Here is a 26,825-nt window from a genome sequence, read left to right as displayed (position 1 = left end):
CCCAGTCACTTGGCCTGGAGGTGTCCCAGTGAAGTGGTCCTCAGCATGGCAGGTTAAAGGGACAGGGTATAGCATTATCAACAAACCCTATTTTGATAAATATATTCCTGTTAAATGTGATGATTAGTAAGGTTGGGGAAATTTGGAAGGACAATAAATCACAGAATACCTTCATTTGGGTAATTAAAACAACAAAAAGAGTAGCAAAATGCAGACATTCATGGTTTAACATGACGTGGAGTGTAAACTACAATGTAAACTATAATCCACGGAGTGCAGCAGTGCTCCAAAATGTATTTACTAAATGCAATAGATATGCCACAATGATGAAAGAGGTTGTTGATGTGGGGGGATTGGGTGAGGGATGGGTATATGGGAACCGCTTATATTTTGTAATGTAACATTTTTTGTTATCTATGTATCTTTAAAGAAAGACAAAAATTTAAAAATATTATAAAAGTCTCTCTTTTGGTATTTCTACAAATATAGGAAAAGTGACTTTGTACCTGGTCAAGACAGGGGCTGGGTTGTGGGAATGGGGAATGATGTCAGTCCAGATACCTTTGGGGGCGGGACCAAGGATGAGGGCCTAGGGAGGTATCACAATGGAGTCTGGGGATTACTCTTTGGCTCTCTTTTGTCCCTTTGTTTAGAGACCACTCTCACCTCAAAGTTGCATTGACCCTTGTTGGCAGTGTGGTGTACCTGCTCCTTACTTGGGGAGGTGCTGTAGATGACTCTGTCATCCAGTTCCTCACCAATTTGTTGGGTGGAGGTCTGAGAAGATAGTGCCCAGCAGCCAAGTCAAGAGGCATCAATGCCCTTACTGGACTCAACCACAGGGTGGATGACACCACTTGATGTTCTGCTACATATATTAGGAAAAAAACCCTGTCTGCACACACTCCAGCCCATGAATATAAGAGATGATAGTTGTGAATTAACATCTAAGCAGATAATCACCCCCAACACTCCTTTTCCTGCCCTGGCAGCTATGATCTGGGTGTGAACACTATAGGGCCACCACTTTTCATCTCCTACTAAACCTGCTCCTGCCCAGGACCTGTCCATACCTCATGCCTTCCCTTGCACACACACATGCTAGGAGTTAGTATTGCTCTGAGGCTGCCCAGAAAGAATCAGAAATACTCACCCCTATCCCAAGAGTCTTGGGAAGTAGGCAATCAAGAAGACATCTTGTTCTCTTGAGGGACTCTGCTCAAGTGAGCTTGGTAGAGGGCTGTCTCTAGATTGTGGGTTCCTGGTTACCAGGATTCCAAGTTGTTTTGGGTTATATCTCCAAGGGAGTAAGGTCACTTCCTGGGATTTCTTTATGTCTGCCCCCTCCTTGGATAAAACCTGACCTAAGACTCGTCGGGATGCTGACTTATCACCCCCCTTCACATGTCATTTATTAACTCTACAGTTAGACAACACAGTCATCCCTGCAAACCCTGATGAATTCATTATTTTCATCGAATTAAATAATACTGAATTAAATTAAGTAGAGATAGTAAGAGAATATAAACTTTCCTTGACATTTATCTTAGATGTATAGCATTCAGTTCTCAGCATTGAGTCTGATAATATCTACATCATTTTTGCAGATGCCCCTTACTATGTTAAGGAAAGTATTACACTATTTCTTGTTCATTACATGTTTTATCATGAATGGATGTCTCCTATTATTGAATGCTCTTTCTATATTTTTTATTTGACTATTTTATTTTTGTAATTTGTTTATATGGTTAATTACACTGGTTTTACTTTACATATTATGAATCTTACTAATTTAGGATTAAGATATATATGGATAAATTTACATGTGCTTTTCTTTTGCAAAATAGCTCTCTTTCTTCTGGCAATACAAACTGGCCTAGAATCAATTTTCTCTGACATAATCATAGCCACACCAGCTTGAATAAGATTAGTGATTCCACATAATAACAGAGCATGTACACTATCCAGCCTACACTGGAGACACTTGGGAAGGTAGAAAAAAAAAAAAGAAGCAAATGACTCAGCTGAATCCTGTTGACATGTTATTTGAACTCCTGATGACATTTACTGTTAGACAGAAAATGGAGACGAACGTCCCTTGGAATGTTTTCAGTAAGATATATTGGAGGGCAACACTTATTGCAGTGATGGAAGGCAAAATATCAGAAACAATGCTTTTTCATTTTTTAATTTTTTGATACCCCAATTTATTTTTACTTTAATTTTTCTAAATTAGTATGTATTCTATATCTAACCTCTAAACCCACCACTATATCCCATTTTACTATTAATGGAAGCTGGCAATATATTGGGCTTCATTTTCAGGGAGGTTTTGGACCACAGAGGGGTTCGATGGTGGTGGGGAAGGAATACTGGTGTGAGGTGTTATTGGTGGGGGCACATGGTTGGGAGGGAGTTCTCAAGGGCATATGTGCGGGGTGCATAAAAATGTTTGGATATTTTCATAATGGTTACCCTTGGGAATGATGGCTGGGGGAGTGCTGAGTTCCTGGCCGGGGGAGCTCTGTCACATTCCCCAATGGAACAGCAACAATCTTCTGAGTGCAATGGCTAAGACCAGTAAGGAAGGATGGTCCAACAATGAGCCCTTGATGCTAATGACTATGCTTGTGGGCTTGTTGGCCTGTGTGCCTGAAATAAGAACTAGGCCTAGAGCTGCAGGGTGCCTAAGAGTTACCTCCTGAGAGCCTCCATTTTGCTCAAATGTGGCCGGACTCCAAGACAAACTCAGCATGTAAATTCCCCCTAGCGTGGGCCATGACTCCTGGCGATGAGCTTCCCTGGCTTTGAGGGATTACTACCAAGTACCAGCTGATGATGTGGCTGGAAAACAACCTTGAATAAAAGGGTGAACTCAGACGAGCAGAATATCTTAGCCTACATGTAATATCAGGAGTTAAAAATGCTTTTTTGACCCTGAATAAAAGGGAGAAATTGAAAGAACAAATGAGTTTATATGGCTATGAGTCTCCAAAAAAGAGCTGGGAGGTCATCAGAGAGGTCACCCTTATGCACACCTCAGTACAGTCCCAGAGACAGCTAAAGTAGATACAACCCCAGGTATTGGTTCTTCTGAGGGCTACAGAGACCCACAGGTTCTATGGTCATGGCAGATGGAGTTCAGTGCCATCTCAGTTGGCCTTACTTTGGAGTTTGTGGTCCTGAGTGTGATGGAGTTGGACTCAGATGTGATCTTTGTTCACAAGCCTCTCCTGTCACTTTTATTGGACCTATGGTTAGCACTGGGGTTTAATATATACCTTGGGGACCTGAATCTCTGGACTGTCCATGTGATAGCCAGGCCCTGAGCCTCAACAGACTTGCAACTCCTAACTCTCTGGTTTATTGGACTTACTCCAGCCACCTAACAGGGAGGTGAAGAAGGTCAACCACCACACCAGGGAGCCAAGAGTGCCTACAACTGCAAACAGGAGAATTGTATCCATCGTCCAAGTGGAGTTGAGGCACCCTCTTGATAGAGGGGTGGAGTGAACATAGCCATCCCAGGGTCCACAGAATGGAGGAAAAGAGTATGGTTTAGAGTGGATTACTGATACTCTATTCTGGAACTAATGTGTTTAGTAGTGGAAGTAAATGTAACACTGAGATGGAGAAAGTGGACAGGGTAGATGCTGAGGGTGGGAATGGGAAGAGGAGATGTGATGTGGAGGCATTTTCAGGACTTGGAGGTGTCCTGGGTGGTACTGCAGGGACAGTTACTGGACACTGTATGTCCTCCCATGGCCCACTGGGTGGACTGGGGGAGAGTGTAAACTGTAATGTGGACCATTGTCCATGAGGTGCAGTGGTGCTCAGAGATGTATTCACCAAGTGCAATGGATGTGGAGGAGGTTATAGTTATGGGAGGAGTGGGGTGAGGAGGGTGGAGGGTATGTGAGGACCTCATTTTTTTTAATGTAACATTAAAAATAAATTAATTAATTTAAAAAAAGAGTGGAAGGGACTTTCTCAGAGACATTTTTTCCACAAGTATTTACCTCAGTTAGAAGGAGAACGCAGGCCTGATGGACCAACTACTGTAGCCCGCCTTTGGGTGAGTTCGACGAAATACAACCGTCTCCTACTGGACATTTGCAAGGATTGTTTTCCTCTTCTTCCCTTGGTCTCAGTTTTCAGTTCAAAGTTCTCAGAGATAAACGCTCTGCTCCTAAAAAAAAAAAAGTTATATTGGAGATTTCGAGTTCACTTATGTAAGTAAACTTTACGTATTTTGAATTGTTCAGTCATGGCCTGAAGGTAACATCATTCTTGGTGATGTAGTTATTATAGGTACACATTTTACATATGTAAAATACAGCACAAATGGTCTCTTTAGCTCTCCTGTGCAGCCTCTGGATTCACCATCCATAGATAATAAATGGCTTAAAGATATCAGGCTCCAGAGAGGATTGACTGAATGGAAAAATTAATGATAACAGCAGTGCTACATATATCAGACTCCATGAAAGCTGATTCACCAACTACAGATAAAACACCATGAACATCCAGTATCTGCAGATAGGCAGTCTGAAAGCTGAAGATTTTGCTTTCTTTCACTGTGGGTGAGACACAATGAGGGTTTGCAAATGTGAGCCCAGATGCAAATCTTCTAAAGGAAGAAAGAGAGTTCTGAGCTTCAGGGGAAGCTTAACATTGAACTCAGCACCTGGAGCAGGTGCAAATTGGAGAGTAAGTGCTGGTTTCCCTTAAGGACTTGCCTTGCTCTCAATATAGCAGATTCCATCAGGGAATCTCACTAAAATTATGATTATGCTTATCACAGTAATCTCTTAACTAAAAATGTTTCATTTGAGGAAAAATTCTCACATGTCCAAAAAGCAGAAATTTAATTATTGAGACAGAAATGATTTTGTCAATATTCACTATGATCACTGTTCTGGGGAAACTCAGAGAAATCTATCGTATTAGTCAGGGTTGTCTAGGGAAACAGAATCAACAGGAGACAGCTGACTATAGTATGTAAGTTTCTAATAGTCTCTCACATGGCTGTGGGAGTGCACAAGTCCACATTCCAGAGGTAGCCTGCAAACCAGGGCTACAGTGAAAGTCCAATGAAGGTCCTTGATGAGTTTCTGGGAGATGTTCCTGTCAAAAGATGAGCTGGGAAATTCTCTCTGAATGCTAAAATCGCTTCCCTTTTTGAGGCATTCAATTGATTGGATAAAGCATCACTTATTGCCAACAGCCATCTCCCTGATTGATGTAGACGTCATCTGCTATCTATGCCGTAAAGTCACTGGTGACTAAAGTCCATAAATGTCCTTGTATTACAATTAGCCCACTGTTTGCCTGACCAAATAACTGGGCATTATTACTTGGCTGAGTTGACAAGTTAGCCTAACCATCACATGTGGTGACAGTTCTCCATTTAGATTCAGGACAAAGACCGCTTTGGGATTCCCCAGTTTGTATAATCTTTGGAATCAGATTAGAAACAAGTTGGTTGCTATGTCAAGGCTAGTAACCTATGAATATAAAGAATTTCACATCTAACCTCTCATCTGCCACTCAAAAGTGTACATATCCAATTCACCAGTATTTTTGGCCTTTTTTTCTGCTTCTCCATTTTCTTTCTCCTCAGTGTTTATTCTTACATCTCCTTTTGCACTGTCTGCTTGTCATCAAGGATTGATGTGGTTTTTATGTTCTGAATCCCAGGTCTCTAGCACTTTCCCTGGAACTCAGATTGTGGCTCAGACTGTGGTTCCTGTAGGTACCAGGAATAAGCTGAGTGGACTTCATCATTCACCAGTGACTGGAAAAACCCCTCCTTTCCTCTGGGTCTGAGCTAATTTTAGAATACAGTTGGTTGGAAGCAGCTGTGGCTCAATTGATTGGGCTCCCATCTACCATATGGGAGGCCCTGGGTTCATGTCCCAGGGTCTCCTTGTGAAGGCAAGCTGGCCAATGCCCATGGAGATCTGATGGCCTGCACACACTGAGAGATGATGGTTCACACCTGTGGAGAGATGATGACTTGTGCCAATGCCCATGGAGAGCTGACGGCCCCTGCCCATGACCACAGAGAGCTGGCACAGCAAGATGATGCAACAAAGGGAGTCAGACACCAAAGAATGCACAGCAAATGGACACAGAGAGCAGATAGCAAGCATGCCACAAGGGGAGGGGTAAATTTTTAAAAAAACCACAATTGGTCATTATAAACAAAAAGATCATGCTTTTTTGATCAAAATGGAATGTGAATATAGAATTGTTCTCTTGTAATGATCATATTGTCCCATCATCTCCTTAGTAAACTGGGATATGAGTTCTGGAAGATGGTGACAAGTTTTCTGTAAGATATGTTCTTGTTTCTCTGACATGATAACATGAATTGCTGAATTGCATGATATGACAAACCCTAGGTGATAATATGTCCATGAACTATCTCTTAGCCCCACCACTCTTCACAGTTCTATTCTTATATTTTCCTCTATCCTCTAAAATGCAACCTAGTTATATTTAGTATTTACATATTTACAGGTCTTGGTGTGTTTTTAATCCACATTATTGAGGTATCTGAGACATAAACACAAATGCATTTCCTTCTACTTCCTACTTTCTCATGCAAAATATAATTTACATACTTCTACATATATTCCAGGAACTGAAAATTGGTGTTAAATTTTTAACAAATATTTACCATTCTTTAACAAATAATTTAACAAATCTTGGAAATCCAAATACCTATGTTCCTTATATTTTAATATTCAAGTGCTAAAACAGAGCATGTTTATCTTCATGAGTCTCAATACTATTTCCTCAGCACATATGTTCCTTCATAAACAGGTAAATTTATTCAGATAATGTAGACATAATTTATTTTCCATTTCCTCTTATGACACTCTTGAATAAAGTGACACTTGTTTGAAGGAAGAGTGTGTGTTACTAGAAGAGTGGAGGTCTTATACTCTTGACTCTCCCAGTGATTCTATCTTATTAATAGTTACTTGGTTCAACACTCACATGATGATTCGAATACATAGTTTGAAACAATCGATGCAGGTAGCCTGACCAGCCATCTTACCATGCCTAAGTCCACACTTTATGCCAGCCTTTTCTTTCCTCCTCTTTCACCTCATCTCCACTTCCTCATCCTCATTTCTAATTTAACGTACTGATTAGAGATGGCAGGAAAAATTGGTGAAACCAATTAATGTAATGTAAAGGATAAAAATAGTATCTTAAATAATTTTAAAATGCACAATAAATTTATATTTATTAATCTTGATATTAAAACATTTTAACATTTTAAATTGCATAAAAATGACAAAATGTAAAATGGAAAGAAATTTGTTGACAATTTTCTTCCAAACATTGCTATTTCTTACACTGCAATCAAGCAACAAGACAGTTTACATAGCTCTCTAGAAAACATACAGTGATTTCAGTAGAGTGTTACCAACAGAAGTAATCACAAGCCCACAAAATAATGTCTCCAATTTATTATCTTTTCCACACTACAAATTTTTCACAAATAAGTCCTCTGCAGTTATTCAAAGTCTAACTACAAAAAAAAAAACCAAACACACACACACACAAGTATCTGAAATCCTTACATCCCCCACCTTAGTTTAAGCTGGTTCATGTTTAAGTCCTTCAATCAGGTTTCAAGTCTTCCATTTGTATAAGGAATCAAGAGCCTTCTCTCTTTAAATTATCTGCATTTTATCATATAACCTGCAATGCAATAAATCATAGTGAAGGCCCTGGGAAAACAAACAACATGATTTTTACAGTAGGACTTGAAACTTTATAATATTCAATGCATTTAAAGAATCCTCCCATAATAAAAGCATGAGTTTTCATTTCCAGAAATCAAGTCAATTACAAATCCTAGGTTCTACTTAAAAACCCATTTTGATCTAAAAGTTAAAACCGTCCCCTATCCATAGTCATTTTATAAACTCTATATAGTTTCACTTGCAGAGATATTTTTTTCCAGTCTGGAAAACAGTAGTGCAATTAATTTTATTTATTTTATGTTTTATGTCCAGGATATAAATAGCTCTGTGGAAAGATAAGAAGATGCTATGGTAAACAAGAAATTTTGCAAGTCCATGCTGGTTTACTTGTCCATTTAAGTTTGTACATACATAGTGGCTTTCAACAAAATATAGAATATATATATATCTAATAACAAAGCAGAAATATATTGGTAGACACAACTGTAAAGTGTCTCATCTCAATGATTTTTCAATAATAACTGGCTTGATGAATTGATTATATAGTCATTTTAAAAAGCAGACAGTAGACATTTGCTCTTCAGGACATTCCATTTTGGCCTTAAAGAACAAACAGGAGTTGAGGGTGGGAGATAAATTTTAAAGATGCCATTTGATTGGAATTCATCAAGTAGCCTGTTCACTTAGATTTCTTCTGAAAAAGACTTTTAATTATGGATGAAGTTTTTCCTTTTCTCTCCATTATGACAAAGTCCTTGTGAGATGCTGCTATCCTGGCAACATCTGGGGCTTCCTGAACTGATTTACTGTCATTGCCAGCTTAGGAGCATGATGTATGGCAAGGTTTAGGCACTCAGATACCACTAGAAAGTTGTTTCATGCTGCAGGATTTCTCCAAGATGCCTTTGTATATTTTGCTTGCAGGACTCAAGATCATACTCATAGTTTCTGTTACACTTGTATAACCAGGAGAGCCCTGAGAGGTAATATGCAGCTATGCATGAATCTCTAGATGAATCCTCTAGGAAGAGTTCCTCTTTTAATATCTTTCAAGGAGACAAGGTTTAGTATATCTCAAGGCTTGAAGGAGGAGACTTTCTTTCCAAAGGAAGAATTTAATGAGTCACATTTTAAAGCTGTGTCTGGCACTTCCTATTGTTTTTCAGCAGAGAAGTAAATGACCCCCTCCTCCTCCTCTGCATTTCAGTAAAGAGAAGGACAGCTTGCAACTAAAAGGATAGCTGTGTAAGGGAAAGGCAATGAGTGCTGCCTGTGCTGGGGATGGTGAGGATGCAGGGCATGTGTTTAGTGAGGGGTATGGGGAGGAAGCTGAGCATGCTGAGATTGTGAAGAGGACAGGGTACTGCTTCTGGCTAATGATCTGGCAGGTTTAGCCATGGTCCTAGGAAACGGTGACACTATTGGGTGTGTATCTTCATCAAAGTCATCCTCTCTTCCTGCAGTCGGATAGGGTGGCATGGAGACTGTGGACATCACCACTCAGCTGTGACCAGAAAAAAAGGAAGAGGTCAGGTTGGGATCCTGAATTATGGACTCTCTGAAAGCCACAGATCTTATCAATCTATTGGCAGTAGAGAAAAGCCATTCTCTTAAACAAGCTGTCAATTCAGAGAGACATTTCTTTGCTTCCAGAATTTTGTGGTCCATCTCATTCAGGGAGGAGTTATGTGCAACATGCAGAGTCCCCAAAACAGTGCTTCTCTATTTAAAAAATATTGTGTCTGACTGAATCAAATATGAACTGGCAACCTCATCCTTAGCAATAGCTAACTGCATTTCACCATTTTGTGTTTTTATGTTGTAGTACTGGACTTCTACTTCATATGTGAAGTGAAGCAATTTTTGAAGTGCATCCGGAACAGACAAGCTGCTTCAGAGTTTAAATTCTTTGTCAGTTTTTTAAGAGCCATTGGACCCTACTCCAGTTGCTGCTCTGCATACTGACATCTACTCAATTCATATTCAGCTCCCTCCCTCAGCTCTTTCAGCCACCAAGCTTCCTCCTTGTAATCGGTTTCATCCATTTTGCACTCTAGATTCCTGTTTCCTTCCTGTGCCTCTAAGTCTTTCATCGTTTCTACCACATGTCCTTTTGATGTCTTATTCTATGTATACACAAACCAGCACTCCTCAACACCAATTTCTATAGAAACTTTGAGGATAAAATCCTTCATCTACTTATGTAGGGGGTATATTACAGTCTTCTTCTGTAAAGCATGGTGAACTCAGGGATATAAGTCTGACATGAGTGCGAGGCTGTCTTCCGCCTGAGGCTGGGCAGGGTGAGAGCTCAGAGGAGGAACGGGGAAGCATGGTGGTACCCAGGCCTCGGGCCACTCATCCGATCAACCCGGCACCAGGCAGGTGACTTCCTCAGCCTCCCCTGCCATCTTGAGTGCCAGCCCAGTAGCCTAGGCCACGGCGGTGGCAGCATTCATTGCATCCGGGTATTTAAAGCAAAATTTGAAAAGTGGGGCAGACCATGCATGACACCCGTGCTGTGGTCGTGGGTAGCCCTGCAGTCTCCTGACTCCTGACATCACTTCAGCACCCATGCCACCGCCCGGCAACCCCCGCCAATTAGGGCCCCTGCTTGTCTAGAACTATGCTCCCCCCAGATGCCTCCATCCTTTCACACACTCCCATATACCAATCTCTTAAATTATTTTAACACGAACGCCAAAGGAACAGTCAGGAAATTGCTCATACTTATTTTGACAATGAATGTTCTCTAAGAAAAAAAAAAAATTTTAAACAAGAATTTCCACTGTATTGAAAACATGAATTGTTATTTTTTTTATTCCATTGTAATAGTTGTTCACATCACTCTTCAAAGATATCAAGAGATATCTCTGCAGGAGAGTGGTAGGACTATATAGTCTGGGAATCAAGACCAGGGACAGGTGCAGGGAAGCTCAGGACCTCCCATCTATGGAACCATGTTTAGGGCCAGGCACAGAGGAAGTATAAGGGAGCTTCTTTTCAGCACCTAAGTTTTCTTTGCATGACTCTATTTTTAAGCTTTGTGGGAAGACTCAGATAAGCCTGGCTTCGATTCTGCTACTTGGTTTGGGATAAAGCTTCAATGGAATCTCACTGAAGCACAGCAATTTCATTGACAAATAAAAGCTATGATTTATATGAAACAATATGTATAGAAGTTCAGGGATCTGAATTAATAGGAAATGCCAACTTCACAATGAATTTGTCAAACAGTGAGATATGGAAATATATTACCAAGGAAGAATGCACTTTGATCTTCAGCACAGTTTCCTTGCAGTGACAAAATTTGTTCAACATGTGGATTTGAATTTTCTGCCTGCAAATGCCCCTAGAGAACCTCCCACCATGAATGATTTGAATGCTCATGCATTAACCTTAACCTTAGAACCTACCTTATGATGTTCTATTTAAGCCCCAGATTCTGCCATAATCATTGATTAATTTAGTGTCTAGACCAAGTCTTTGTCACCTCATGTTGCGGTCTCATGATACCAAGCTAGAGATGACTATCTTTCTATATTTATTAATTAATCTTCAAGTAATATTGAATTGATATATTGCAATAGGCATTCAGATGTGAACACTGAGGCTGAATGGTGTCAACGTGCCGCAGTTGCACAGGTGTGGCATGTCAGAGGCAGCACCATGCACTTGTTCCTCAGGCAGTCATGGTGGCCAGAAGTGAGGGCATACTCAGGTCCTTTCTGGCATCCTTGGGGATTAAATCACAAATAGCAGTAATGAAGATATTGAACAGTATTGACCAACTTACTAAGATTACACACATGAAGTTATCACTGAGGAATGAAACCAGCAAAGTTGAAAAGGTAGGGTCAAACACATTTCACATTAGTAATACTTAGAAAAACAACCAGAATCCATTAAAACCAACACTGTCAGGGAATATAAACATTGTATATATTTTATATATGCATCCCATATATGTACAAATACACACACACATAACACATTTATAATCCCTGGGAGTAATAGCACAATGAACATATTCCCCAAAATATACTTTATCCTTGGCCACACGTGGCGCCTGTATCTTCTCATTTAACTCATGCCCTACCTGGAAGTAGGGGAATCCACCCTTGGTGAGAGGGAACCCCAGAAAGAGGACCATGTTCTCAAGGGCTCAACCAGAATGATCCTCCCAGGGCGCCCCTAACACAATGAGCATACCTCATAGCCATTCATTTTACATAACCCAAATGCAAATCACCACATGGGCAGACAGATGAAGCCACAACAAACATTTACTTAATTTCAGGGACCTCCTCAGTCTGTAAAATATTTCAGGGACTTGGTGGACCTCTTCCACAAGAACATGAAGCCATTTTGGGTTTTTTCTTTTTGTGGTGGCAGCTCCCAGATGTGAGCTTTGCAGGGAATCAGACAAGAAACTAAAAGGGATGAAGCATCAGAGTATATGACACAATGTGATTTTCCTTTTCCTCAGATACCCTGTCATATGTGCAGTTAATGGAGTCATGGCATGGTCTGCTGGAGCCCTCATAGATCTTAACCTTCACCTGGACTGCCTCTGGATTCTCTAACCAGAAATGATGTGAACTGGATCCACCAGCCTCCTTGAAAGGAGCTGGAGTGTGTTGGTGAGATAATTAGCAGTCATGTACCCAACCCTTTAGTCTCACTTGACATTACCAAGACCAACTCCAAGAATGAAGCTTATTTAACAACAAGCAGCTTGACTTTCTAGGACACAGTCATGTATTATTGTGTAAGACACATAGTTAAAGGAAGTCAGGTTGAGCCCTGAAACAAACCTCCTCTTCAGGGCACAGGATGGGGTTGGGCTGCAGGGGCTATCACAACCAGCAGGTGGTATGCAGGGGACAAGCCCAGGGACTGGGGCAGGCAGGGGCTGGGAAGGAATTTCTTGGCCTTGCCCAGGGTTCCTTAATTTGCCCTCTAACATAGTCATTCAGGGGTTGTTAAATCCTCAGGGAATGGTCCAAGGAACTGGCCGAGTTCATGCAAATACCAATGTGAACCCAGATCTGTGCTCTCTGGGACACATGTTCAATTTAATATGTTAACCAAAATATTAACTTTGGCTGCACTGAGTCAGATCCAGACCTTGAGAAGCCCTTTTAGATCCAATGCCTCACCTGCACTGCCTATGTGTTCTCCATCAAAATCTTTGGTTCTTGTTAATTTTGAGTCTGCCCGACCCCATGAGGTGTTGCAGTGGTGGTGGAGAATAATCCATCTCTCAAGATCCATCTCTCTGGACTGATTCTCCATCTCTAGATATACATCCAAGAACCTGTTCTCCCTATAGCTGAGCTGTGACTGCTGAGGGCAAAACTGTGTATTACTGGGTAGACGTTTAATAAGAGGACATATTTGTGTAAGCCTAGACATAAACTTCCATGTGCAGAGAGAGGAATGGGCAGCAGGGGGCACTCAGACAACATGGAGCACAGGGCAGGAACCCAGCTTCAGGAGTAGGAGCAGGTGGAGGCTGTGGATGGATTTCTTATAGAGTGGGGTTTTCCTTATTTCTCAACATCTTGATACTTTCCTCTACATTTTATTTTAATGTATTTTTAGTATATTTCCTCTTCAAACAATCCTTTCTCAGGAGATTAAAGAATTTAAATTATATGTATATTTATTAACATTCAATAGTTACTGAGTTGAGACATACATCCAGATGCTTCTTCTGTTTAGTTTTTCTGAACCTACATATCTCTCCTGAGATGGCTTGTTTTGCCTCAGCCTGTGGAGGCCATGGTGGTGCTCAAATCTCAGTAGCCATCATGATACCCTTGGCAGAGTCTCTTTGTGTTACGATTATTCATGGAATAAATTTATGTTCAGATGATTTATGTCTCTTAGTAGCTCAGTTTAAAGATTCCAATTTATTTCGGATTATAATTTTTATATTCATTTTATTTTGAAAAAGTATCTTCAAATATGGTGACATTGCTAAAATGTGCATGCACATTATTTCTAATAATTTTCTTTAGATTTCCGCTGTTTATGTGCTAATAAATTATTTATTACAGCTAAGTTATATTGAGTTACTATGTATTAATACTTAACCAGAGAATTGCCATTATCATTTCTTGCCTGACATAAACATATGGGAATATTGTGCACTGAACTTAACCAATTCACCTATTTTTATTTGACCTTTATTCCATAATTGTGATAAATATTTTCTGGTTTGAGGTCATACAACTAAGAAATAACTCTGAGGTTGCTCAGCATCTAGTCTCCTTAGCCAACATTCATGATAGGAAAATCATAATTTTTGCATAATTTCGGCAAGGCAATTCTGTTCACATGCATGGTTTTCAATTGCACATGAAATGTTTGTGCATACAGCATGCTCTATTTAATTGAACAATTCCCCTACACTCCTGACAATGACTCATGGAGAATGGCTGTCTTTTATTAAAAAGCCATTATGCTGAGCAGGTGCTCCCTAATTATCTACATCCTGAGAGCAGATGAAAATAATTGTATCCACTAATGCACTTTGAATATTACAAAGTATTCCAAATTGTTTCTGTTCTGAAAAATCAGTAATATTTATTTGAAATAAATTATCTTAACATTATCTGAGTGTTTGATTGAATGAAAAATATCTAATAGCTCTTATAATGTTTATCTACACATTTGCTGAATTTAGAGATACTAAAATGCCATAACATCTTCCTTGCCTATTAGAGAATGGTCAAAATGAAGTCATTCTCACTCTCTGTCAATATTTTTTCCTGTCTTTTCTGCTTGTTTCAATAAGGAAAGATTCTTTCTCCTAGGAAATTAAAATAAGAAGCAGAAATATAGCAAATTTTGTCTCATGCATCATACCCAGGCACTTTTCCATGCCACTAATACCGGTTTAAATTTTAAACAAAACTACAAGTAATGGATTAAATAGTGCCTCCTAAAATCCACTAAGAATTTGAACTTATTACGAAATAAGGCCTTTACAGATGTAATTAGTTAATTTAAGGTGAGGTCATACTGGATGTGGGTAGGTCCTAATCAAATGATGTGTGCCCTTATAAGAAGAATAATCAGAGAATCAGAGGGAAGGTGGTCGTTTGAAGAAGGAGAAAGAAATTGGAATTAGGCAGAAAAAAGCCAAAGAGTGTCAAGGATTGCCAGTAGACATCAAAAGCCAGGAGGTTCATGGACCATATTCTCCCTCAGAGAATTCACAGGGAGCATGGACCCGTGCATGCCATTTTTTATTAAATCTAGCTTCTTGTTCTTGAGAGAATAGATTCCTCTTGTTTTGTTCCACCAAGTTGTTGTACTTTGCTAAACAAGCCTCAGAAACTGAGACACAATAGTTCCCAGAACACACCCACCCAGGTAATTCACCTGATATTTTCAGCTTCCTGTTGCTGACAAGGGAAAGTTTATGTATGGAGATGAAACAATGTTTTGGGAGCATGGGATCCTTGAGGAGGTAACAGGTGAAATCCTTAAAGGTAGAAATAGTCTGGGTGCCTCCAATTGCACTAAAAATTCACATCCTTGAATGACTTTCAGAAGTGTTATAAAGAAAGAAAGCAGCCTCATTCAGGACAGGTCCACCCACAGGTCCAGATCAGATCCATGAAAGAAGCAAGTTGTATTATACCTAAATGAAGCCTAGGCCTGAAAGTAATGTTAACATTTTGGTGACAATTTTTCCAATTTCTATCTGTGAGAAGAACATTTAACATAAAAATATTACATCAAGACAAATGCTGTATGACATAAAGTGTAAAGCATAGTGTAAACTACAGAGTTCAATTAATAGTAATATTTTAATATTGGTTCAACTGTAGCAAATATACAACACTAATCTAAAAAGTCAATAATAGGAGTAAATATGTGTGTGGGTATTATATAAGAATTCCCTATACTTCTGGTATAATTTTTCTGTAAATGTAAATTGAAAACTTCTCTAAAAATAAGTGTAAATAATATAACCTCATAAACTAATTTTACATTGTATGCAATAATAGAATAAAATTATATACTTATAAATTCAGTCTCCCTTTATTTAATCTGAACACTGTGAGATAACTTCTTGTGATTAAAAATGTTATGATGTCAAAAAGGAAGAAAGCAAACAAGGCCAATCTGAAACCCAGGCATCAGGACCTAGGACCCAGAACCCTTGCCTGGCAGCTACATGGACTTGAAATTCAGCTTTGAATAAAGCTCACTGTTCCCCAGACAGAATTTCCATCCTGCATGGCCCAGGACATCCATTGCAACTCCATGATCCCAGGAAATACATGGTCTTTATATTGGAAAGTTGAGTCTGTGTGGTCAGAATCATTAACACACTCTCTAAGGAGACAGAGAAACTCCTTTACAACCTGGATCCTCCACTGAAGCTGCAGAGGGAGAGACACCAGTCTCTGACCCTGCAGGTGACTTGAACTGCAGCTTTATTAGACTTTTATGCCATCCTTACCTCTTTGTGGACTCTGAAGTTGCCTTGGAAGTGAGTGAGGATACAGCTCTGACCATTTCAGGCCCACAGGGCTGGTTTGTAGGGGAAAGATTATCTGGACCTTCCGTTGACTCTCCCTAGATTACTCAAACAAGTGCCTTTCCCTGCCCTTATATTATAAACCCTTCCGAGTCTCATCTGGAGGGCAGGAGATAAATATGCAAAGTGGGTGGTAATTTCCATTTAAATCCACTGCTACCCTTGCCCAGGGAAATCTCCTTACCAACTCATTAGGTGTCAGTGCTGTTCCTATCCATCAGTTTTCACAGATGGGGTCTGCCACCATCCTTGCCCTCCTCATGGTTCTTCTTCCAGGTCAAGGATGACCCAGGTCTTGGGGTCACAGAGGAGGGTGGGGAGGATGGAGCCTCTGATGTCTGAATTCTGGATCTCCCATACAGGTGTCAACTCTGAGGAGCAGCTGGTACAGTCTGGAGCAGAGGTTAAAAGGCCTGGGGAGCCTCTGAAGATCTCTTGTAAGGCCTCTGGATACACCTTTACCAACTACTGGATCAGCTGGGTGCGCCAAGAACCAGGGAAGGGCCTGGAGTGGGTTGGACAAATTGATCCTAGTGACTCAGAAACACACTACGGCTCATCCTTCCAAGGCCAAGTCTCCCTCTCTACAGACAACTCTGCCAGCACTGCCTACCTGCAGTGGGCCAGCCTGAAGGCCTCAGACACAGCTGTGTATTACTGTGCAAAAGACACAGTGAAAGAAACCACATCCTGAGAATATCAAAAACCCATATTGAGCCCACAAATTCAGTGTAGAGCTCTCAGAGTCACATCCACCAGGGAGTTCTCAAATACACCCATTAGGGAAATCGTATTCTCGCTGTGTCTTCAGGAATAAAAATGGTAAGGAGCACATCAAAAGGAGACTCACTTTCATATGCTGACAAGACCAGGAACCAGTTCTTGAGGGACATAGTCTTTCTTTTCTGAACTAGGTTACTCTGCTTTGTTCTCTGGCTCACATTGCACTCTCCAGCAAGGTGGCTGCATAAAACATGTTATGTTCATAACATAAAAACACTGTCTTATCCACACATATTATATGTAACTTCTACTTAGTGGAAATTCCACACACTCTATCATTGACTTCCTTCTGTTGTTCTTTCTTCCCTTCCTTCCTTCCTGTCTTCCTCCATTTCTCTCTTTCAGTATTTCTTTAATGTTTTAAGACATAACTTTCCTCCCTTTTTGTTATTCTCATATCAGTGTACATATAATACATAATATCAATTACTTTTGGTTTAAACATATTGGTTAGTTGGTTTTTACGAATAAATTTGAGCATGTTTTTGCATTTATCATCTCTATATGCAGTTACCCATATGTAAATATTCATTTATTTCTTCTCAACTCTAGTCTAGACATCATGTAAGGTCTCCAGTTAAAATGTTCCTGGGAATTGTATACCAAGCTGTTCTGCATGACTTAGGCCAAGGTGGAGGATGGAGTAACAGATTATAACAGAAGCGTATACAAAACTAAAAGGATCCAAGAACATCTGTTAATGGAAGGGAGCTGAAGTCATATCCAGTATCCTTATAAGAGACATTAAGATGTTTGCATATGTATACAAAGTTTTAGGTAGAGTGGATGAGGCAAACATTTAGCAGAAAGATGGATCTGAGTGGACAAAAATTCTGTGTCACCATTTGTGTTAGCCACAGGAAACCATAATTCAAAACCTAAACTACAAAGTAATGTATTTAAAACCCAACAAAGAGCAGAAGAAACAAGGAAATGAATATTCAATATATTTATTTTGGACTGAATTGTGTCCCCCCAAGATATTCTTTGCCTCAGAATGAGAACTTATTTGGAAATATGTATGTAGCAGATTCAATGAGTCCATCTGAAATTAGGTCATACTGGAGTACAGGGGATCCTTAATCCAATATGACTAGAGTGCTTATAAGTAGAGCAAATTTGAACAGAGTCAGTCAGTCAGGATGGGAGAACACTGTTTGACAACCAGAAAGAGACTGAATCCCAAAACTGCTGAACACCACCAAGAGCCAGGAGAGAAGTGTGGAATAGATTCTTCTTACAGGTTTTGGAGGAAAGATGTCTCTCCAAAACATCAATTTCATTCTTCTGGCATTAGGAATTATAATACACTGTATTTCTGTTCTTTTAAGCTATTCTGTCTGTAGTGACTTACTACAGTATTCCTAAGAACCAAAGACAATAGTCTTGAAAGAGAGTAACTTACTGCTACTTTCATCCAGCTGTTCTGTGAGGGAAGGAGGCTCTTCCTTAGATCATACCTCTATCAATTTTTTTAAGATTGGGCATGAGCTGGGGCCATGGATTAGAACACCATAGACCTGCTAGAAACTCTCCAGGCTTTCAGGATGAAGGAGGCTCAAGAGGAGGACCCTCTCAATGATACAGGGAATCCAAAGAGAATAAGGCAGGTGTGAAAATGAGAGAATATGGGAACACCACTAGATGGCACCAGCATAAAGAGAAATAAAATTATTTAAAAACAGTTTCATCTCAGAAGACTGTGGGAGAGTGTGGGCTATGGTGTGGACCATTGACCATGAGGTGCAGCGGTGCTCAGAGATATATTCACCAAATGCAATGAATGTCTCATGATGATGGAGGAGGTTGTTGTTATGGGGGGAGGGGTGGGGTGAGAGGGATGGGGGTATATGGGGACCTCATATTTTTTAATGTAACATTAAAAAACAAAGACAAAAAATTTTTAAAAAATAAACTGTCAAACTATTTTTTAAAAAAAGTGAGTCACCAAAGAAATTTTAATGTCTGAATATGCTGCCTGTTTTCCACATAGGAAAAATAACGTCTTTCCAAGTTCTTGTTTGTATCCACGTGATCATAAAGTATCAAGTGATACAATTGGATGGATTCAGAGCTCCTTTGCAAGGGACAAGAGCTAGTGTTATCTGATCTAAGTGTATAAACATCCAGTCTATACTACTATGTTTAATACAGGCTAATGCCAACTCTTCCATGTGTCTGTTTCTTAGGACAAAGCAGGGGCTCTCAGCATTGGCTCACCAATAACTCATATCACTAAGGAAAATATGTCAGGATCAGAGAGACAGAAGAGGAAACCTACTTGGAAAGCCCTGAATATCGAAGGGTGTGGAATCATCAGTGAGCCAGGCAGTGTCCAGAGTGGAGAAATAGACAGTATTGTACGTGATTTCAGTGTGAAGGAATGTTTATTTAGGGGTGGGTATACACTGCCTTCCTGTGCCCAAACATTAACAGTTTTTCACCCACTTATTATCATCAACCATTAATTTCTGCACAAATGTCTTCTATGGAAAGCATGCACATGTTGTCCCTTATCTTTGCTGATGAAAATTAGCTCATCTTCTGAACCTGTCGCTCCTTGCAGAGTCCAGCCATTTGTCTGTGCTTCTCCCATTCTGACCCAGGACAGAACCAGGATCCTCACAAGGAATCTGAATTGAGACGGGCCTTTCTTTTCATCATTGTATAGAGTAATCTTACGAAAATTAAGAACCATACATTCTCAGGAATGGTGGAGAAAGAGAAGGGATTCCAAATCAAATAATTTCTATTTGTAGGTGTCTACTGTGCAATGCATCTGGTGGCATCTGTTGAAATGTGAGGTATGAGGAAGCCCAGGAGGTATCTGAATCTCCTGTAACCTCTGTATTCACCTCCAGCAATTTCTGTCTGAACTTGCCCCATCAGGATCCAGGAAATGGGCTGGAATGGGTGGCCTGGAAAGCCATGATGGAAACACTAAGATCTGTGCAGACTTAATGAAGGGCTGAGTCACTACTTTCAGAGACAACTCAGAGTACATGTTGTTTTGGCAGATGAGCAGACTGAAAGACAAGAACACAGCCAGGTTTTACAGTGCAAGAGACACAGTGAGGATAAGACAATGGGAGTCCAGATAAATTTTTCCTTGAGAGAGGCTCCAGGAGACTGGGGTGGGGGGCTGTTGGCAGTGGATGCTTCAAACCTCATGATCAAGTTGTCAGCTGTTGGATCAGCTGCAGATTGAAGGAAAGGATTCCTATAGGGCTCTCATTCACTCTTTTTTTTAAAAAAAAATATTTATTTATTATTATTATTTTTTAATTACATTAAAAAAATATATGAGGTCCCATTCAACCCCACCGCCCCCGCCCCCCACTCCCCCCACAGCAACACTCTCTCCCATCATCGTGATACATCCATTGTACCTGGTAAGTTCATCTCTGAGCATCACTGCACCCCATAGTCAGTGGTCCACATCATAGCCCAGACTCTCTCACGTTCCATCCAGTGGGCCCTGGGGGGATCTACAGTGTCCCGTAATTGTCCGTGAAGCACTATCCAGGACAACTCCACAAAGAGTGGAATTGTTAGGGTACCCTATCTTCTTAGTGCTTTTGCTTTGTTCTCATTTTGTCCTGGTCCTCTGTGCCATGCTATACCCTGTACTTGAAAGCATTTTGGGGAAGTATTTCCCCAAAAATAAGCTGAAAGCAAGTTTGCTCTTGTGTACAGAGAGGATACCAGGGTAGAATACGGAACCCAGAGGACATGGGTTAATGAAAGTAATTAGCTATGTGAGAGATAATCAGTAGAGGACAAATAATGGATATGGAAAGGCTAGTGTGCACTCAGAGGGGAGGGTCTCAGAGTTCTGTCAGTAAACACAGTGATACAGAGAAAACCCAGAGGCTAGAAGGAGCTTGAGCTTGAGCTTGAGCACTTAAAGTCTTTCTATAATCACAGCAAAAAGCTGAATGAATGAATGAGTGAAAGAGAGAAGTAATGGGGGTAATTGAAGTTTGTATATTAGAAGAAGATAAGAAGACACTAGGTCTGGGAAAAACTGTCCCTTACTTCTAAATCTCAGTGTGCAGTTGTAGAGCTCACAACTGTCCTACCCTGTATCCAATGAACTTGGTTCAAGCTCTTCTGCATATTACATCTGTATGACTTTGGCTAATGGGAAAGATAGGGATATTTTCACACTCCTAATGTTGCTTAATACCCTGTGGTCAATAACTCATAGTGAGTTCGAGTATATACAGTAAAATATTAATTAATTTATATTAATATTAACAGATAATTTTTATTTGTGAATTTGGAATTGCAGAAAAACTTTCCCATGAAATATGACAAAGGAGATTGAGGAAATATTAAAATTGCTTAAGACCATCAAAATATATGCCTGTAATATTCCTGATTTATCAAAGTGTGCACTCAAGAGAATAATAAATTGGGGTCTTCAGACAAAAGAGAAATGATGACTGAAAAAAGATTTAGCTCACAATAAGGAACAAAATACAGTATTCATAAAAACTGAGTATACATTAAACCCCAGCACCAACTACAGTTCTGGTAAAGTAACAGGAGAGGCTTGTGAACAAAGATCACATCTGAGTCCAGCTCCATCACACAGAAACACAAACTCCAAAATAGGACCAATTGACATGGGGACCTGAATCTCTGGACTGACCATGTGATAGCCGGGCCCTGAGCCTCAATAGATTTCAGCTCCTACAATCTGGTTTATTGGACTTACCCCACTCAGCTAACATGGAGGTGAAGAAGGTCAACTAACACACTATGGAGCCAAGAGTGCCTACAACTGAAAGCAGGAGGATTGCATCCATCATCCATGTGGAATCTAAGCCCCCTCTTGAGATAGATGTGGAGTGGACACAACCATTCCAAGGTCCACAGGATGGAGGAATAGAGTATGGATTAGAGTGGACTTACTGATATTCTATTCATGAACTATTGTGATTAGCAATCGAAGAAAATGTGGCATTGGTGTGGAGAAAGTGGCCATGGTGGCTGCTGGGGATAGGGAGTGGGAGGAAGAGATGAGATGTGGGGGCGTTTTCAGGGCTTGGACTTGTCCTGGGTGGTGCTGTAGGGACAGTTACCGGACATTGTATATCTTCCCATGGCCCACTGGGTGGAACGTGGGAGAGTGTGGGCTATGATGTAGACCATTGACCATGAGGTGCAGTGGTGCTCAGAGATGTATTCACCAAATGCAATGAATGTCTCATGATGATGGAGGAGATTGTTGTTATGGGGGGAGGAAAGGAAGAGGGGGGTGGGGGGTATATGGGAACCTCATTTTTTTAAAATGTAATATTAAAAAAATAAATAAAGACAAAAAAAGCCTGAGTAGTTTGCCAAGAGATAAGAAGGGAAACCAGGGTTAGGGAGTCATTAATGGAAGAAAGCATATAATGTGATTTAGATTTGAATTATTGGTATCTCTGAATAAAAAGACTAATAAATAAAGAAAAATAAATTAGGATTACAAGCTTGCATTGTACAGTTCTATTTTTTCTAATTTTTATTCTAGTAATGTATAAACAACCTATTAGTTCCCCTTTTAACCATATTCATATAATTAATTTATTCCTGTTAATTATGCCAACAGTTTTGTTCTATCATCACCATCATCCAATGTGGAAACATTTCCAATATGAAATAGGAATTCTGACAAATTAAGTATTAATTCCCCAATCACTACCCCCACGCCAGTGCCTGGGAAAATTGTTTATACTATTGAGTGAGCTAAGTCAGACAGAAAAGAACCAATATTGTATGATATAACTAATGTGAATTAATTACAATAAATAAATTCATAGCTAAAATATAATACCAAATTTTAAGGATAAAGATAAATCATACATGCTGCTAGTGGAACTGAGCACTCTCAGTGCACTTATGATACTCAAAATGTTTCAGAGTTGTCATTCAGCAGACTATTAACCCTGAAGATGGAGGAATGGATGAGAAAATGAATGTGTGAGAATTCATGGAGAAGGAGATAAAGGATAAGAAAGAAAGATGTGTGTGTGTGTATGTGTGTGTGTGTATAATACATATATTCAGAATCCAGGATAGGGCATCTTCTCCTGTCTGGCAGATTTTATGATGAGGTAGAGATGAGGGTCCTTCTTAGCCAGGCTGAGGAAAAAAATGTATGAACTGGGGTCCACTCCATCCTCCAATTTCCAGTGTATTAGAGCTAAGAGAACAGAAAGCAGAATTTGGGGATGGAGCATCACCTTGCACCAGGACGAGTTGAGGCTGGAAGGAGCAGTCCTAACTTTTATTTTCCTGAGACCTAAAAAGACTTCGATGAGCTTAACTCACTCTGGGTGAACTCCCCTGAATTTCAACTCCTATTTGGAGTATAAAGGACTAAGCTGTAGTCACACAGAGATAATAGAATATTGACATGTGTATATTCTACACCAACCAGTTGGAAAGGCTCCCATAATTGGAAAAACAAGCTGAAATTTTCTCTTCAGCATGGGGTTTCCCTGTGAGGTGCAATTGTGCAAGTTTATTGTACTCTCCCCACTTGGGGGAGGGACTCCATTGCTAATGGAGTGACCATGATGGTGACTGGCAGGGGAAGGTAGGCTGACAGGCCTTGGGTACTGCCCAATAATGCTGCATGCTCTCAGACCCATGAGTCTGAGAGCATGCACTGGCCACCTGTGCTGCTCCTCATGTCCCACTCATGGCCCATACTTGGCAAGTTATGTTCATGTGGTTACTAGAAAAATGGAAACCCATGAATATCATTGAACAAATCTCCCTCAAAGAACTTTGGGAGATAAATCAATGAGAAGGAGGGCCACGGTCTTAGCAGGGACAATCGGCCACTGCCCTACTCCTTCCAGTAATCCTCAGGTTCATGTGTGGATGGGAAGGCCAAGTTTGCAGATCTCCCACATCCTTTCCACACTGACTGAGGAGTCAGACCTCTAAGAGAATCTAACCTGGTTTGACAGATAAAAATGGCCTAGTTGCAGGGCACTCCCAGATCTTCTATCTCCTCACTGCATTGGCCAGCAATGGCAATATTTCCTCCATTGTGGAGAAAAGGTCATTACTGAACTTATAAAATATTTTCTATCTTCCAGTGTAAAGGGCTCCACTATATCTGCCTATAACTGTCCATTGTGGCCAATGAAAAAGCCAGTGGAGCATAAGAGCTGACTACAGATGATCAGGGCCTAAATGCAGAAGGGTCCCTTTAGCACCTGTGGTTCAGTATTGTGCTATTTGCATATTGGTCATATCTCTGTATCTTCCTGGCAGCCCTATATCAGGTGGGATAGAAAGCAGGGGAACAAGAGGAACAGAAGAAGAGCAGGCCCAGCAAGACATAACAGTGGACATTTCACTTGTCCTGCCTCTGGGAAATTTAGAGACTGAATATCCATTTGAGTTTCAAGTTTCTGCCACCTGAACCCTTACCAACTGATTTCTCTGGCAGAATGAAGGAGCAATAGGAATTCACAGAATTCTTGGCTCCAGGACCAAGAACTTCCCAAATGAAGCCCAGGGTTTCAGCCCCTTGGTAAGGCAATTTCTTGTATTCTATTGGGCTATGATAGAAATTGAAAACATAACTGAGATCTCAGGTTCTTTTGGGACCAGTTTTCCCTGTCATATCCTGGGTCCTGGGTAATCAGAACACTCTTCCAAGCAGTGTCATCAATGGAGCTTCATCAAAGAGAAGTGCTATATTCAGTATCATGCCTTACTGGGATCCCAGGAATTTATGTGCCTGTGTGAGTCCATGACAAAGCCCCCCTAAAAAACAATCCTGTTGTAACACCACATGAGGACCCTTCCCTCTCTGCTTTGGCATCCTGAGAACCCCATCTCAAAAACGTCCCACAAGATGCTCAGCACTGGTTCCCTGATGTTTCAACCATGTTGAAGACACCTGGTATCCACTTTGAAGCAACTGTTGTTTGTATTGCCTCGTTGGAAAATGTACCCAGTGTTCCCCCTAGACCTGGAAAAATCAAACTCAAGCACCCCAATGTACAGTTTGAATTGTGGGCCATCACCAATTGCTTAGCAATCTGATCAGGTTCAAGGAGGATGAAGGATGGGAGATCTAAAGATGCTCCCGTGTGAAGAAGTAACCTTTGGACACAATTAGTAGCAGGGAAAGACACTATTTATCTTACCCATATTGATGCACTTGGCCATGTCTGAAATCATGATTAACATAATTGGAGTAACCTAGCTAATAACAGATGCACAGAGCTGATTTTGGCAGATAATGCTGGTAAAGAGGCAGAGGAGGAAACCTGCCTGGAGGATGAAGAAAAAGAACATACCGTTGATGAGATCCATGAAATAGCTGAATTTCCCATGGATTCTTCTATTGCTTTTGGACTCACCACTGAACTGATCATGTAAATTCTGCCATGATTAAATGATGGAATGAAGAACACAGGGGATATCTTTCACAAAAATGGCCCATCTGCCATTTACCAATATGAAAGATGTCAATTACAAGCCAGAGCCTAATGGGACTTAGGTGTTCTAAGAGAAGATGCACTAGACCACTTAAAGAAACAGACTACATCAACTCTTTCCTGCCATCTCAATTCTTATGCGTTGGTTGCTGTGGACACCTAATTTATGCTATTATCTTACCTTTCAAGTTTGTCATGCACATGAATTACATACATGTTATACCTTGGAAAAGTGACTTTGCCATTTCCAAGGATATCAGATGATATATCATCTGACCAAGGACCACAAGGACCACACTTTGCCACATAATATACTCAATTATAGGCACAGGTTCATTGACTAGATGGACCTTATCTGTAACCAACAAGGCACTGACAGCCCATTTTTTAGAGAACTTTATTGACCACCTAAAGAAGAATTTTGATGTTTACATCTGTACAATTCACTTACTGCTTGGACTGTGCACATTCATCTGGCCCTTTGGGTTTCCTAGAAAGGAAACTCAACCTTATCTTGCATCCTAGTAGGAGGAAGAGACAAATGTGGAGGAGGGACACATCTATACTTATACCCATTAGGATAAAGACTGACCCTAAAAGGGGGAAAAAGGACATACCACCAGGGACTGTCATTTCCATCCACTGTCAGAAGATCATCCTGCTTTTTATCACATTATACCCTCTGTAATCAGATTTTGTTTAGGTTATGACAGTTCTGCAGAAATGAATTTCAAGAACACATCAGGTTAGTCAGGCTAGTAATTTATTAAGGTAGGGAGGGAAGAGAAATGGGAGAAAATAACAGACCATGGATCCCATGTGGAAAGGAAGGGGCTGAAATATGAAAAAAAAAGAGCTGATTTACAGACCGTAGTTTCCCATTATAGATTATAAATCCCCAGGATTACTTGCATAGTGATTAAAGCAGGTGAGGAGGCAGTCAGAATTGGGGTCCAAAAGCAAGAGAGAGAGACTTTATGCTAGCTTTTTTCCTTTTTAAATAAATATATATATTTATTTATTTATTTTTAACAGATACAAAGATTGCACAAAATGTTACATTAAAAAATATAGGAGATTCCCATATGCTCAACTCCCCACACCCCCTACTTTTGTGCTTACTTTTTAAATTATTATTATTATCCACCCCTTGTGGCTTTATGTGTGCTGTCTGCTTCTATGCCCATTCATTGTGCATTCTTCTGTGTCTGTATTTATTTTATTTATTTCCCCTCTCCCCCTTGTGGCTTGCTTGCTGTCTATTCTCTGTGTTCATTTGCTGTGCACTCTTCT

The 26,825-nt window shown here is 40.3% G+C and overlaps 1 pseudogene; it reads right to left on the bottom strand.

Annotated features, from left to right (window-relative positions):
* Positions 1–8,879: 8,879 nt before the first annotated feature.
* Positions 8,880–9,922, bottom strand: LOC111759902 (stromal interaction molecule 2 pseudogene; annotated as a pseudogene).
* Between the last annotated feature and the right edge of the window lie 16,903 nt (positions 9,923–26,825).

This window comes from Dasypus novemcinctus, chromosome 19 (genome assembly GCF_030445035.2).
Source record: "Dasypus novemcinctus isolate mDasNov1 chromosome 19, mDasNov1.1.hap2, whole genome shotgun sequence".
Classification (NCBI taxonomy): Eukaryota; Metazoa; Chordata; class Mammalia; order Cingulata; family Dasypodidae; genus Dasypus; species Dasypus novemcinctus.
This window is presented reverse-complemented; position numbering and strand designations above follow the sequence as displayed.